At 32.3% G+C, this 16140-nt stretch overlaps 1 long non-coding RNA gene across 1 annotated transcript; it reads left to right on the forward strand.

Moving 5' to 3' along the window:
* The first annotated feature begins 387 nt into the window (after nucleotides 1-387).
* LOC141705147 (uncharacterized) lies at nucleotides 388-1377 on the forward strand. Its single transcript, XR_012568224.1, has 3 exons — nucleotides 388-541; nucleotides 770-919; nucleotides 1028-1377. It is a non-coding gene; the product is annotated as an uncharacterized LOC141705147 (long non-coding RNA).
* The last annotated feature ends 14763 nt before the right edge of the window (nucleotides 1378-16140 follow it).

The following is a 16140-nucleotide window of genomic DNA, read 5'->3' on the forward strand; positions in this document are numbered from 1 at the left end:
TTAAAAAAATAATTTCATATAAATAGAATTATTGAGTTAAATTGGAACCCGGAGCCCAGGAATTCCGTGTTTCAGAATTAAGTCATGTGTTTAACTAATAATTTGGAGGGTTTAAGTATTTAGTAATATTTGAACCAAAATTGTATGAGTTAGGGGTTCAATAGTATGATGGACATAATGATTTGTTAGTGACATAATAGTATGCGTTTAAAGATCTAAAAACTTGATATAATCCATTATAACGGTTAGTAGTGTGCCGGTATATTATTTTTTACAAGGACTTCTTAAATTCACTTAAACTTTTATTGTTAGACACTTAAAATTGATGCGGTTATTGTTAGCATGTGCAGGAGCACTTCTGTTTATGGAACTTGTGGGACTGGTTGGATGCTTTATAACTTCATACGTTAGAACTTCATGCTAACTTCATGAAGTTAAAACTGAATAACTGATCCTTAGGCTATTGGATAGTGATAAATTGAGTCATAATCAGGTTAATGATGTCAAGGATTTCTTGGATGACTATGTGGAACATAATCAGGTCTACCTAAGCCAGCTTCTCTACTTTTGCATTATAATTTTTTTAGTTCGATTGTTGAATACTTTTTTTGACATTCCCTGGTATTTTTATCATTTAAATTTTTACATAGCATTATTAGAACTTTGAAACACGTGCTGATTTAGATTCAGTCGTTTTGAAGAACAGCTGTCCAATTATGTTGGCGGCATAATAAAGCTTATTATTATTTTTCTTTGCACTAAATTTTAGGAGGACTTTGACGAGTTCGGTGATGTTGATGAACTTTACATTTCTTTACCGCTGGAGAAGGTGGAGGCTCTTGAAGATTTGGTCACGATACCCCCTGGACTTGTGAAGCTGGAATTTGTTGACGAGAAGATGCAAGATAATTCTTACTAGGTAAAGGTATCACAAAATCCTTCTACTTTTTGCATAAACTGTTAGCTTAATTATGTCATTGTTCATGTATATATTTACCAGTATATTTTTATATCAATTTATCTGCAGAGTGGTACCGAGATTGGATACGATGCTAAAGCACAAGAAGTTTTGGGAAAGGTTAGAGGAAGGTATGTCTACCACTGTAATATGCACAAACAGGATCAAATCGATTCTGTTTCCTTGCCATTTCTTTCATTCTTTTTGAATCTGTAAGAAGAACCAAAAAGTAATTTGTATAAAGAGACAAACAATATTTGTTTTGTCCACTTATTTCCCTTACTTTACAGAGAATTAATTTTTTTAATAACGACGTGGAAGCTGATGGAATTGGAATAATTTTGCAACTTGGTTTTTCATGTTTCCGGAGTTCCAAATTTTAGCCCCTCCCTCTGAAACACATAATAAATGGTTGAATTTTATTCCATGACAAATTCTGTATTTGGGTCCATTTGAAGTTACTTGCATAGTTGTTATACCTTTCAAATCCATTTATTAGTGTTACTTATTTACCTTGAACCAATTGAAGTGCACGCTTATGTTTCTGAAATTATTTGCTCCTCAATATGATGTACCTTTTCTGGTACATAAGTACATTCTTTAGGGGAAGACCAATTGTAGCATTGCAGGATAGGATATTTTTACTAACGGAAGGATTTAATTCTTCAAGAATAACATTGCTATATTATAAACTCCCTCTGGTCCTTTGTATAGGTAGTTTGACTTTTGACATAGAACTCAAGGTAAGAACACACAACTTTTTCCAATTAAAAATATCTAGCATTTATTCATAGAAAAATTACAAAAATAATAATTTTAATTATGTGGTCTAGATACTTTGAAGTGTGTATAAAAAGTCATACAATCTGTAATAAGGACCCAAGGGAGTACATTTCATAAAAACTAGTTTCTCTCTTGATGTACGTTTTACATAACGATCAAATAAGATGTTTTAGGAGTGGAATTTTCTTGTCGACCGCACTTTAAATTTGCTACATAGTAGGTGTAATGTTGGTTTTTTATGCCGGTCGATTGAGAAGATATAAATTTTAATTCCAGTATATGCACGAGTATTAGGTTATTTTTGACATGTTCTTAAAAAAATTAATGTGACTAAAGCTTTTCATATGTAGACATGAAAGTTGTGTGTATTTGTCTTGGACTTCATTCTTTTGGGCCTTGTATGTAGACATTCTTGTGTGGTGTACTGGTGATCAAAATTTCCAACTTTGTAAATATACTATTAAATTTATTCTATGTATCTAACAACTCTTCAATTATGTGCCTGTTGACAGCGACTTTCGACACGAGAAGACAACGAAGAAATGTGGTAGCTATAGAGGAGGAATGATACATATGTAATCTCACTCAGTAAAGTTTAATTATTCATACAAAGATTAATGCCCAACACTTTGGCTTCCATCATTCTAATTTTGTACCTCAATGAGGGGTTTTTCTTGGGTATACTTTGTTTAAATTTGTAAAAATGTAAAAATCTTTTCAACAATTTTTCCATCTAAAATTGATCGAAGTCCAGATGTTTGTCCAGATGTTTGTTTATTCTTGCAGTTAATACAGTTTACTTTTTTTTCTACTATTAGGTCTTTTCATAAGAAGTGTAAATTTATGCACTTTGTCTATAAACTTCTTATATATCACTTTTAATGAATTAATACTGATGTCAAAAAAAACAATTGTACATCAATTTTAATGAATAAATTCTGATGTCTCAAAGCAATTATACATCACTTTTAAAGAAGAAAAACTGATGTCAAAAAGTCAATGTACATCGCTTTTTGATAAAAAACTGATGTCAAAGACTGACATGTTCAAGCCTAAATTGAACATAGATATCACTTTGTTTGGGATAAAACTGATGTCTATATGCAAATATAGACATCACCTTTTACTGAATAAATCGATATTTAATAACTAATTTTACATCACCTAAAAGAAAATATATGATGTCTATGTGGCAAAAAACATAGCTCATTATAAGTTTAATCTGTTGTAATGGGTGTAATTTATTAATTAAATTATTTATTTCTAACATTTTTTATAAAAAACAATGCATGGACATCAGTCAGTTTGCCAGAAACGATGTCTAAGCAAGTAAAAGACATCGGGTTATGGCCGATGTCTAGAATAGACATCACCGACATCAACATCGGTTGCCAAACAACATAGACATCGGCCAAAAACTGATGTCTATGGACATTTTTCTTGTAGTGTAATGATTCTCTTAAGTCGCTCGAGTACCCTCGGCTCCACCATTTTTAATAAATTCACCATTACGAGTTTTAAGGCGATTCTTTCGCGAGTGTCTTACCAACTGCCTAACACACTTAACATAATTGTTTCATACTCTAATTAGTCATTTAAGGTCTTTAACCAAGGTTTCAAAGTAAGGCGAGGGGTAATGATTCGTTCGCGAAACGTCGTTACTTAAAATGGCCGTTTCTCCTAAACCGTACATCAGAATCAAACGAACCACATATCAAAACGAAGCTCGTAACATGAACTATCTAAACATGGCAATGGTCAAAACCTAGCAGGGAGTTCTCGGGTCCTAATGTTATGAACAAAAGCAGTCTAAAGTAAATCGGACATTACGACGACAATGTTTACGCGATTTCCCAATTTTATACCATTCCAATTCAACCACCAATCAATCCCAATTCATTCATACAACCAACATCCATCCACACTACATCATAACAGCCCCAATCAACTCAACATTAACAATTTATACTTATTCTTAAACTTGAATTTAAACTATACTTAAGTCCTTTAACCAATCAAAAAGATTTCAACATTCAATTCACTACCATTCCAACCCAAACTCTAAACCAACATGCATCAAGCTACTCTTTTACCATAACAATCAAAATCATCCTAATATACAAGTAAAGCTAGGGTTTGGAGATGTTATACCTTCCTTGAAGTGATTGGAGTAGCTAGGAAGCCTTAAGAAGCCTTGAGATGTCTTAGGGATGCTTGGATCTTAAAGGAAAAACAAGAAAAATCAAGTTAAAAATCTTGAAATCACTATTCATTATCTTCTTCATTGATTTCTTGGAGAAGATTGTGAATGATTTGGAGGCTTAAACTTATAGAATAGCCATAACTATGCATAAGGAGTACTAGATAATTATCTTACCAATTTAGGAAGCTTGGAACTTGAATTTTGAAAATTCTTCTCCTTCAAATGAGAAAAAGCCGAGAGCAATGTTGACGAATGAAATGATTTTGTGTTTTTGATTTGTTTTGCCTAGCTTGGTTGATTTTCTTTTGATTTGTTTTGGTTAGTTACCTTTTTAACCTTGAACTTTGTGTGGTTATCATTCATCCACACCTCCTTCCCCCCTATGTCATGCTTATGTCACCTTGTGATGTCATCATCCCTTACTTGCCCTCTTCTTATTGGGTGGATGACCTCATCATCCCTAACCTCCTTGATTAACTTCCTAATTATTTGTCTAATGACCGTTGATCTGTTATACGGTTCGCTTAACTTTCGTTCTCGTTTCTCGTTTGAGGGATCATACCCGGGATCTTATTACTTGGGTTTCCTTAACCTTTCTCAATACATTATAATCCTTTTATGATCCTTTCTTATAATCCTTTAATTTAAATCATTTTTATCTTGTTACCTTATACTCAATTCTTTCCGTATCTAGTGGATTTCCGGGAAAAATCAAAGTGTTCGGAATTGGATTCTAACGATCTTTACATACACTTATATACCATATAGAGTACTAATAAAATCTCAGAATATCCATAAAAGAAACCCTACATAGTGTGGCATGAACAGTTTTCTTATTCAGCAATATCAGCAAAAACACTATTCATAAGGGTTACAAAAAGTTCAAAATTTTGGGGTTATTACACAACTCCCCTCCAATTCCAATGAAGATTCACTTATCAAGTGGACAACAAACTATCAAAACCATAGTTTCTACAGTGAGTCAAACTGTAACACCAGTCACAGGAGTTACATCACCCACCATACCATCCATTTCCACTCAAACCTCAACAAATCCCAACCAACCATCCACTCCAACACAACCTTCGCACCTCTTAATGGCTGCAAGATGTTCAAGCTCAACCCATCACCATTAATGATCTGCTAGTGGACCAGCTTGCAGACCTGGAAAAATATAACCCAACAGCTCCTCACAACTGACATGTCTAATCAAGACTATCCAGAAATTTTGTTGTCATACAAGGAACATGTTGAAGATCAACAGACCAAAATTATATATGAAGCTGAGCAGGATAGGAATGTGGATGCATGGTTGTCCAAGGACTTCAGCATAGACATGGATGAGGCCTTTGCTAGATTCAGGGAAGTATATGTCACCATTTTGGGAAGTAATGCCAAGGTCCTCACTCCATAAGAGGTGTATGATGTCATCACAAAAGTTTATAAAGCACAACTGAAAGCTTTCTATTTTATTGGAAAAGCATTGGAGAAAACTCTGGATGGTCATCAAGAAAAAGTGAAGAAGCTTGTAAGTGACAGAATTGATCAGCTGGTGTCATCTCAGATTAAGATCAAGAACAAGTTCAATAAGTTTGTTGAGAAAATGGCCATATTTAGCTTAACTGGTGTAGAGACAAGTATCAAAAATCTCAAGCTATCATTTCTGACCATGCATGAAGTTGTTCAACTATAAATATTAAGCAACAATAACACAAAGGTCAAGTTGGAGCAGTTTCACAAGGCCAGATATGAACCTTTAGCTTTAATGATGGAGGAAATTAGAACTGCAGTGCAAAACACTTTTGGTGCTTCTCTCTCCACAAGCTCACAGACAGCTCCTTCTACTTCAACAAATTTGCAAATCCAATCTCTTCAACATCAAGTCACAAAACTCCAACTTCAAATGCTTCTCTAACCAGTCAAGTCTCTCAACTTACTTCCCTTATCCAAAGTCAATAACAGGACATCAAGTCCTTAATAGACTCCCATAAGTATCTTCAGATGCAGATTATTGTGTCATTTGGAGCTATTATGGGTGTTTTGATTATGGCCCTTCATAAATCACCTCAATCAGTAAGGGCCCAGATCCCTCAACCTTCAACTTTGCCTACTACCAAGCCTAAGGGGGAGATGATGGAGCTTAAGCTAAAATACAGCCAACAATTAAGTAAAAATAAAGATGATATTGACCTTGAAATACTCAAGATGGAAGCTGAAGGCCCTTGCTTTGACAAGGAGTTTGCTGAGTTTCTAGAAGTATTGAGAGTATCCCTCAACTTCAATCATTTTTCATACAAAAAGGCTATGGACAAAAATATAAATTTTCTGAGGGTGGTGTTGGTGACAATACAGAACTTAAAAGAAAAGAGGGTAGTTGTGAATGTCAATGATTCAGGAGTGTACAGGTGTATGCAGGTGTCCCTTTCTTTCCTAAAATCAAGATGGGCATCAGAGCTGGACATTTTTATCAAAAAAGTCAAAGTTATGAGTCCAGAGGACACTCTCATGTTGTATGAGCTTAAAAATGGAAAAATAGCTGCTTTTTCTAAAGCCTATCTACAGCCAAGTAAGGAAGTGGCCTACATCTGTCCCAACACAAGAAGATGCAAGCACTTCCAGCTACCCAAATCGTATGTAATGGGGAATAAAAAGTTGATGACGATCTTGGAGACAGACTTGAAGACAAAGAAAAATAAAACTCATGAAGATGTTGAGATGATAAAGATTCTTTTCAAATATTTGAAGAATACAGAAGCCATGCTACCAAGAACACAAATTAATAAAAAAGATAACTTGGATGATGATGAGCAGAAGAAAGATGAACATAAATCTTCTAGCTCAAATCTAAGTCAATCTAGAAAAGGCAGTGGTAGTCATGTGGATGAGAAGAAGAAATGGAAGACAGAAAAGAAGGGAAAGGAGGATAGCAAGAAAAAGAAGAGAGATGGAGGATATGGGAGAGAAACCAGAAAGTCGCCAACAACCCAAATATCCAAAACCCTACCAATCCAAAAACATAAACACCTAGCCAAACACAATCTCAAACTATCCAAACCCATTAGCCCAAGTACCTGTATAAACAAACTGTAAATTCTTAACTCAAATTCACTATCACGGCAAGCCAAACCTTTCTAAAGAAAATTTCCAAACCACCTTCATTCAAGCCTCCCACTAAAACTCATTTCAAGTCTACATGAAGAAAGCCAATGAAAATTCAAGTTGAAACTGGTGCACTTTGGGATTTCTTTAATCAGGATTACTTTCTACCAATTTCTAAAAATATTTTAGATGATGACTATGACAAACAGCTAGCTGAAGAAATAGTCAAAGTCTGTTGTCTCTTTAGGAGAAGTCAGGATCTACTTCTAAAATGGCACATTTAACTTATTGAATACAAAAGTTATTGAGAATTATACAACTGCAAAACTTGAGAGGATGATAAGTTTGATGAATGCAAGGGATTCTTTTACAAGGATGAGGAAGGCTGAGTTGGTTGGGAGATTGAGAGAAAGAAATATAAGACATGCAAGGAAAAAGGCTGAAAGGGAGATGATTGAAAGAAAATATGCTCAGGAGATTGAGATGTTTGAGCAAAGGTCAAGTGAACTGAAATCCAAATGATTGAGCAGGGTGTATCCTAATGGTGTATTTCTGCAAATAAAGACTCATAAGTTATCAAGGTACAAAATTAATTACATTGACAGTTACTCTTGGATAAATGGCTCAAATTAGGTAAAGCTCTAAGAGGAACATAAATTATTGAAGAACTTGAGATTTTAGTTAGACTCAAAGATCTTATTAGAGAACATCCAAACTATGAGAAGTTCAGATAGTCATATAACTCAATTCAAAATGTAACTACAAGAATGTATAAGAGTTGTACTTTGTAAATTTGTCTTTCTCATTTTATTTAATTTTAGCATGAGGTTAATCTTGTTATTAGGCATGAATTTGTGCGAAGTAATCTTCTCACAAATTGAGGGAGATTATTGTGCAAGACATACATGTACATAACAAGACTAAGTCATCTTCACAACGCTAAGGATAAGTTGTATGATAATCTAATTTTGTATTCTGTAATTGCATTACTTGAGTCTGTAAAAATGTTAAGTAGATTAGACTAGAGGATTTTTCTATGAACAGCCTTCAAACTAAGGAATAAACTCTGAAAGAAAATCAAATCCTTATCATGCCTCAGAGAGCACTACAAGAAAAACACAATCAGACAACACCGATTAGACAACACTCGACCAAAAAAGTGTTGCCCGAATTTTTCATACAACAGTTTTTTTGCAACCAAAAAATTGGCGTTGTCTGACGTTGATTACTACAAGCGATAAAAAAATGTTGTCTAGTAAAACAAATCAGACAAGTGTTTTTAAAATTAAGATGTTGTGTGAATGGGAAGGCTTTAGTATTACTACAACGCTTTAAAATCCGTTGTCTAGTTGATGGAGACAGACAACCCTTTCTAAGGTGATGTTGTGCAAATGAGTAAAATCGTACAACGATTTTTAAAATCCATTGTCTTAAAATGATTGAGATAACGTCTTGTTTAACGGTTGTGGAAATGAGACAAGTATTTTTTTCTACTAGTTAGTTAAGCTCGAATCACACAATGTACAAATTAGGTGTTGTCTAAATGATACTTGATAGACAAGTGTTCTACATATATTATATGTCACCTATATCAGACAATAGTCTAATTCTTAAAACCGTTGTCTTTCTTACTAAATTTAAAAACGTGTTGTACAACAAAATATTCAAATAAATCGTTGTCTAGTTTATTACAATAAAAATAGTAATAATTTCAGAAAAAATAATTTCCAAACAATTCATTTTAAATTTTTTAAAAACAAAAAACTCTAATTAATTCCACTTTCATCTAGATTAAATATTTAAATTTTATATTACAAAATGGTTTAATTATCTACTTTATATTTAATAAAAAATTAATCACAAGTGCTTCAAGTTTACATTGTTAATTGTTCAATCCAAACAAGTGTTTTTCGAAAAAGCACGTTATATTAATCTACCTTATACAAGTATTTTTAAAATAAAACACTTGTAACAGTTAGACAACGGTTATCGATATTTATAATCTGTTGTAAAATATGTAATACTACAACAATCTTAAAGAAAAAACTGTTGTAGAATTCCAACAACGACATTTCCTAAAAAATACTTATGTAAAGTAACTTACCACAACATGATTTTAGAAAAAAAACGTTGTCTATATTTTTACTAGTTTTAAATTTTTTTTGGAAAATTTATATGCCACCGTTAATTAATTTATACGAGTAACCAATAACTTACACTAAATTAATTTGTGTGTATTAAGATTTCAAATATACCTAATAATTACAACCTACTAATAACATAATACCGATAACGTGTATCAGATCGTTAATAACGTTAAATAATAAATATTTATGAATAAATAAGCTAAAAAATGGGCACATTTTTACAATGGTTTTCTTTCTCAGACGTTGTCGTATAAAACTATGCACAACAGGCTTTTTTAAAAATACCATTGTGTGATTCAACAACGGTTTTTTTCTTGAAAACCGTTATTGACATTGTTTTAAAATAACCTTTTTTGGTTATAAACCGTTGTATGAATTTGGCACTATTTATTTGGTTGATATTACATCCGACAATTGTTTTATATTAAAAACTGTTGTATGACTTTTGTTAAGACAACACATTTTAAATTTCAGACAATAATTTTTAATGCCATATATTTTTTTGACTTTATTAATATATATTCCTTAAACTGTTGATGTTAATATATATTGTTTTTATTCACTTAAAAAATATTTTAAAATTTTCAAATATATCTTGCTTGAAATTATACCGAAAATGTAATTAAAGTGGTAGTTCCTAAATATTAAAAAAAATACCCCTCCCAACAACGAGACTCGTTCCCGATTTACATGATTAATTTTTTAAAATATTTTTTCGACGATCCAACCGTACGGATGTTAAGATATATCGATTTTAGTCATAAGAACAAATTATTAAAAAATTTGAAATTCATTTTGCATGCCAGGATTAGAAAAATCTGGTAAAAGTACCCCTCCCGACAACGAGACTCGTTCCCGATTTACAGGATTAATTTTTTAAAATGATTTTTTGACGATCCAACCGTACGGATGTTAGGATATATCGATTTTAGTCATAAGAAAAAATTATTAAAAAATTTGAAATTCATTTTGCATGCCAGGATTAGAAAAATCTGGTAAAAGTACCCCTCCCGACAACGAGACTCGTTCCCGATTTACAGGATTAATTTTTTAAAATGATTTTTCGATGATCCAACCGTACGGATGTTAGGATATATCAATTTTAGTCATAAGAAAAAATTATTAAAAAATTTGAAATTCATTTTGCATGCCAGGATTAGAAAAATCTGGTAAAAGTACCCCTCCCGACAACGAGACTCGTTCCCGATTTACAGGATTAATTTTTTAAAATGATTTTTCGGCGATCCAACCGTACGGATGTTAAGATATATTGATTTTAGTCATAAGAACAAATTATTAAAAAATTTGAAATTCATTTTGCATGCCAGGATTAGAAAAATCTGGTAAAAGTACCCCTCCCGACAACGAGACTCGTTCCCGATTTACAGGATTAATTTTTTAAAATGATTTTTTGACGATCCAACCGTACGGATGTTAGGATATATCGATTTTAGTCATAAGAAAAAATTATTAAAAAATTTGAAATTCATTTTGCATGCCAGGATTAGAAAAATCTGGTAAAAGTACCCCTCCCGACAACGAGACTCGTTCCCGATTTACAGGATTAATTTTTTAAAATGATTTTTCGATGATCCAACCGTACGGATGTTAAGATATATCGATTTTAGTCATAAGAAAAAATTATTAAAAAATTTGAAATTCATTTTGCATGTCAGGATTAGAAAAATCTAGTAAAAGTACCCTTCCCGACAATGAGACTCGTTCCCGATTTACAGGATTAATTTTTTAAAATGATTTTTCGACGATCCAACCGTATGAATGTTAAGATATATCGATTTTAGTCATAAGAAAAAATTATTAAAAAATTTGAAATTCATTTTGCATGTCAGGATTAGAAAAATCTGGTAAAAGTACCCCTCCCGACAACGAGACTCGTTCCCAATTTACAGGATTAATTTTTTAAAATGATTTTTCGACGATCCAACCGTACGGATGTTAGGATATATCGATTTTAGTCATAAGAAAAAATTATTAAAAAATTTGAAATTCATTTTGCATGTCAGGATTAGAAAAATCTAGTAAAAGTACCTCTGCCGACAACGAGACTCGTTTCCGATTTACAGGATTAATTTTTTAAAATGATTTTTCGACGATCCAACCGTACGGATGTTAAGATATATCGATTTTAGTCATAAGAAAAAATTATTGAGATATTTTCCTATCAACATGGTAATTTTTTTAAATGATATTTTCGAAGATCCAACTATATTGAGATATATCGATTGTAATCATATAAAAAATTATTCAAAAAATTTTAAATTTATCTTGTATGATTTTATAATGAAAATCGAATAGAATTGCAACTCCGAAAAATAAGAATCTTTCTTGATTAAATAATTAATTTCTTAAAATCTTTCTTGGTTAAATTTTCATTTTTCACACAATTTTTGGTTTTCCCCCCTTTAATTTTCATTTCCCCCTCCCTTCTAATTTTCATTCCCCCCATTACCTCTCCCCTTCCCCTTTAATTGATAAGAACAATATTTCTTTACACATAGAAGGTTTAATTAAATCAATTTGAATTTAATTTAATTTAATTTAGTCGATAACAACGATATGAACGAAATTTAATTTTTAATAATAAATATTATTAAATTAAATTGAACAAATTAATTATTTTTATTAATACATTTTGGTTCAATATAAAAGTTAGTATAACATTTTTTTACATTTTTTTATCATTATGAAAAATATACATATATGTATAATTCAAATTATTATACTCGAATATATAAATTACTAAATATATGTTTTATTTAAATATTATAATAGATTATTAAAAATATTATAATAGAATATTAATTTAGTACTGGTTAAGTTTGCTTAGGTTTACTTTCCCTCTTTCATTTCTCAATCACAATTTTCATTTCCCTCTCTTTTCAATCGGAGCTCTCATCTTCGGGAGGAGACAGGTCTCTCTCTCTCGCACACACAGTCTCTCTCGCACACACAGTCTCTCTCTCTCTCTCTCTCTCTCTCTCTCTCTCTCGCACACACACAGTCTCTCTCCCTCCTCTTTCTCTCACACACTCCCCTCTTTCTCTTTCTCTCTCTCGATCTCTCCTCTTCCTCCCTCTCTGTCTCTCTCACCCCTTCTCTCTCCCTCCCTCCTCGTCTCTTGCTTGATTTATCTTTTTATGTTATACATGCATTAGTGTGTTTATTAGTGTATTTCCCTGTGTTTTAGTTTATGTAATTATTGGGTAAGATATATATGCATAGTGATTTATGCCTACCAAGTGTTTGATAATATGTGATTGTGATTTTTGTGTGAGTTTTGGACTTTGTATTTTAGTTTATGCCATTGTTGTGTAAGATATATATGTATAGTGATTTATGCATACCAAGGGTTTGATAGTATGTCACTGTGATTTTTTTGAGTTTTGGACTTTGTGTGAGATTTTGGACTTTGTGTATGATTTATGTGATATTTGTGTGAGTTTTGGACTTTGTCTGAGATTTATTTGATATTGAGTTTATTGTGAGTTTTTGACTTTATTTGTTTTTAAAGTTCTTACAAGTTACATTAGGCTTTGTTGCTAATTTTTTAACTATCTGTTATGTGAAAAAAAAGATCCACACTACGCAGAAAAAAGAAGGGAGCTGAATGAATACCCTCACTGCATCTCTTGCAAGGGTTATACTAACCTTGAACAAGAAATGGTTAGTAATATACACTCTTTGATTTTTTACAAGAGTCATATTCAAACGGGTTGATGTTTCTTAATTTTGATATCTCGAACATGGTTATTCATGGAGTCGCAAAGCAATCCTCAAATGGAGATAGATCGGTCAGCTACCTGGGTTCGTGCGTGACAGGATAAAGATGGAAACTATAAGGATCCTAAAGTTAAAGAGATTGTTGAAGAGATTGTAAGTTATTCATTTACCTTTTAATTAAATTTCCACATTACCAAAATATTTGTGGTCACCCTTTGATTTTTGGTTAAATTTTCAGGCGGTTATGAAACGGAGAATCAGTGAATGGTGACACCACTGTATTATTTCTGTAGTTTCTTGTTTAAGTATATACGGTTTCTCTGACACGGTGACACCACTGTATTATTTCTTCTAGTCAATTGCATTGGGAGACCAGAGAACAGGTCTAGTTGTGGATTACATTATGAAGGTAAGTAAGCGTGAATCATTTTGTTTTATATACATGCATAGATTAACCAAGATATCAAGAACTAGACATTGGACTCAAACTGCATTCAATCACTGACTAGACTGCTGTTTGGTTAGTGACTGAACTAATGACTTCTATGCTAACAGTTACGAGAAATTATAGCAACCATTGCTAGTTTCCAGAAAACAGTTTGTAGAGCCGTGTTTAAGGGTTTTTGAAACTATTTTTAGGTAATCAGCTAGCTACAAAGCAGCTGAACTATTTACGAAAAAAGAAGCATAATTATGGATTACTTTACAAATCTATGTGCCCTGGTTTACAAATTGCCTTTTGTATATGTTTGTGGCTTCCTTTTATTTGGAAATTTTGAGAATCTAGCATGTAGTTTGTCAATCTTATTTTAAGTGAATTTTATGTGTACTTCGACTTTCTCTACAGATTGTCGGGATAGATGATTTGAAAAAGGAGGTTGACAAAAGAGGAAAAGATGAAGATGTTACAAGCAGGACCTCCCAATCTTCACCAAGATCAACTGCGAGGAAAGGTGGTATCTTTAGAAAGCAGGACATTGACAGTCTCTTCATGGAAGTGAGCCAGGTGACACTATGGGCATTTGTTTATTTTCTATTATGTCTTGGTTTGATTTCACTTTATATTAAGAGATCCAGTTCTTTGTTTTTCTTATAATGTAGGAAGGAAAAGAATATTAACTTAAGAGTGGTTGTCGATTTATTTTGAAGATTGTTTGTTTTCTCCAGATTGGGAAATTGCCTATCACATGCTGTGATGATATTGCAAGGACAACATAGCTCTTGCGGAAGACGTGAAGAGAAGCTGAAAAGGCCAAGTGAGCTCTGAGTAGCCAACATCAAATCCTTGTAGACTCTATATTTTCTTTAATTTGTAGTAGAAATCTTACACTCATGAAAGCAGTGATATCAATATGCTTTTAGCTTTTGTATAACTATGTTGTTGTGATTTCCGATCACGGATTAACTTTAGAACTTTTTTTTAGATTTGCAAAGTTAATTTCATTTGATTACTTGTTATATTTTGTGTAAGACAACGCTTTTAAGAACCAAGCTTCATTAAAATATCATGTCTTTAATACTAAAACAATGCTTTCGAACACAAAACTTCGGTGCAAAATTAACTCTCACAACACTAGTAAACCATTGTCTATATAATATTAAGATATTGTATCAAAGGTATTCATGCAATACATTTGGACAAATAAACAGTTGTATGTATCTGATCATGCCATACATTAAAATCCAAAACTGTTGTGTGTAGAAATTTATTACAAGAGTTCTACGAGCTCAATTTCATTTTTGTTGTCTATCTGAATACACAACAACGTTTATACAACAATAAGTGTTGTAGGATTGGTTTTAATGTTATACCTTACACAACGGTTTTCTGAGTTTGTGAGAACCCTTGAGTAATGTAGCTTGTTACGACGAAAACAAGCAAAAAACGTTGTCTTTTCTGGATGTAATACAACGGGCTTAATCCATAATCATTGTCTGTATAATCTCAGACAATGTTTTTTAGCCGTTGTCTGATCCAACTAACAGACGGCGGCTTAATAGTCAACGGAAAAATAGGGTATCAGACAACGGACATAAACCGTTGTTGAAGCTTGTTTTCCTTGTAGTGGAGAAGTGTAGCAGTTTGGATTTGAATAATAATATTTTAGGAAAAATGTTCGAAGTCAAATTCTACAAGTCACAGATCAATGAGTATCGAGAAGTATGTCGAGAAGTCCAAAATGACTTGTAGAGAAGTCACAAGAAATATCGATAAGTCAATATGCATGTAGAGATCTCAGATATTGACAAGTCAAAAAGTTCATGTAGAGAACTGGAGATATCAACAAGACATTTCTTCATATAGAGATCTAGAGATTTCGACAAGTCAAATCTTCATGCAGAGAACTAGAGATATCGACAAGTCAAAAGTCTATGTAGAAAACTGGAGATATCAGCAAGTCATTCGACATGTAGAGAACCGGAGACCTTAATAAGTCATTAACACATGTAGAGAACTCAAGATAACGATAAGTCATTTTACTTATCGGTATGTGACATCTCTACAGAACAAAAGAGATTTCGACAAACTATCTCATAATTCAGAATGCAGACAAATTGAAGATTCAAGATTATCAGTCAACAAACAATTCTATCACTGAATTGGAAAGACTACAAATACAGTTTGAAGAATACAAGATCAAGGAACAAGATTCATTGGTCAAAAGAGGGTCACAGAACTATTAAATCTTGCACAAATTTGCTAACACTGGAAATGTAAAATATACAAAGTAGATTTAAAAACTGTGTTATTCTATTTTAATGCAAGTTTTGTAATACCGTGCATGTTGATCTATAATTTATAAAGCATGTCAAGTGTCCTTTGTTTAAAATATAACAAAGAGATATAGGAAAAATCTTGTATTCGCTCTCAAGATTTGTAGCTAATTTCTTAATTTAAAGAACACAAATTTGTAACAAAACAAATTTGATTTTAATAAATCAAGTGAATTTTTAATATTTGATTTATGTGTTCTGCATTAGTATTTTATCTTTACAAATTTATATATCTTTCTTGTTCTAAATAAGCAAACACTATCACAAATTAATTAAGTTAACCTGCTCTGTGTTTCATTACATACGTGACATTTTATAAGAAAATAGACCCTGTACAATGCAATTTTATTCACACTCTCTCGAAATATTTTTTAGTTCTACCTCCTGATTACTTATTCTCATTAGAAAAACCGCATGTATAACATAAAAAAAAG

Source organism: Apium graveolens, unplaced genomic scaffold (genome assembly GCF_009905375.1).
Source record: "Apium graveolens cultivar Ventura unplaced genomic scaffold, ASM990537v1 ctg8602, whole genome shotgun sequence".
In the NCBI taxonomy this organism is placed as follows: domain Eukaryota; kingdom Viridiplantae; phylum Streptophyta; class Magnoliopsida; order Apiales; family Apiaceae; genus Apium; species Apium graveolens.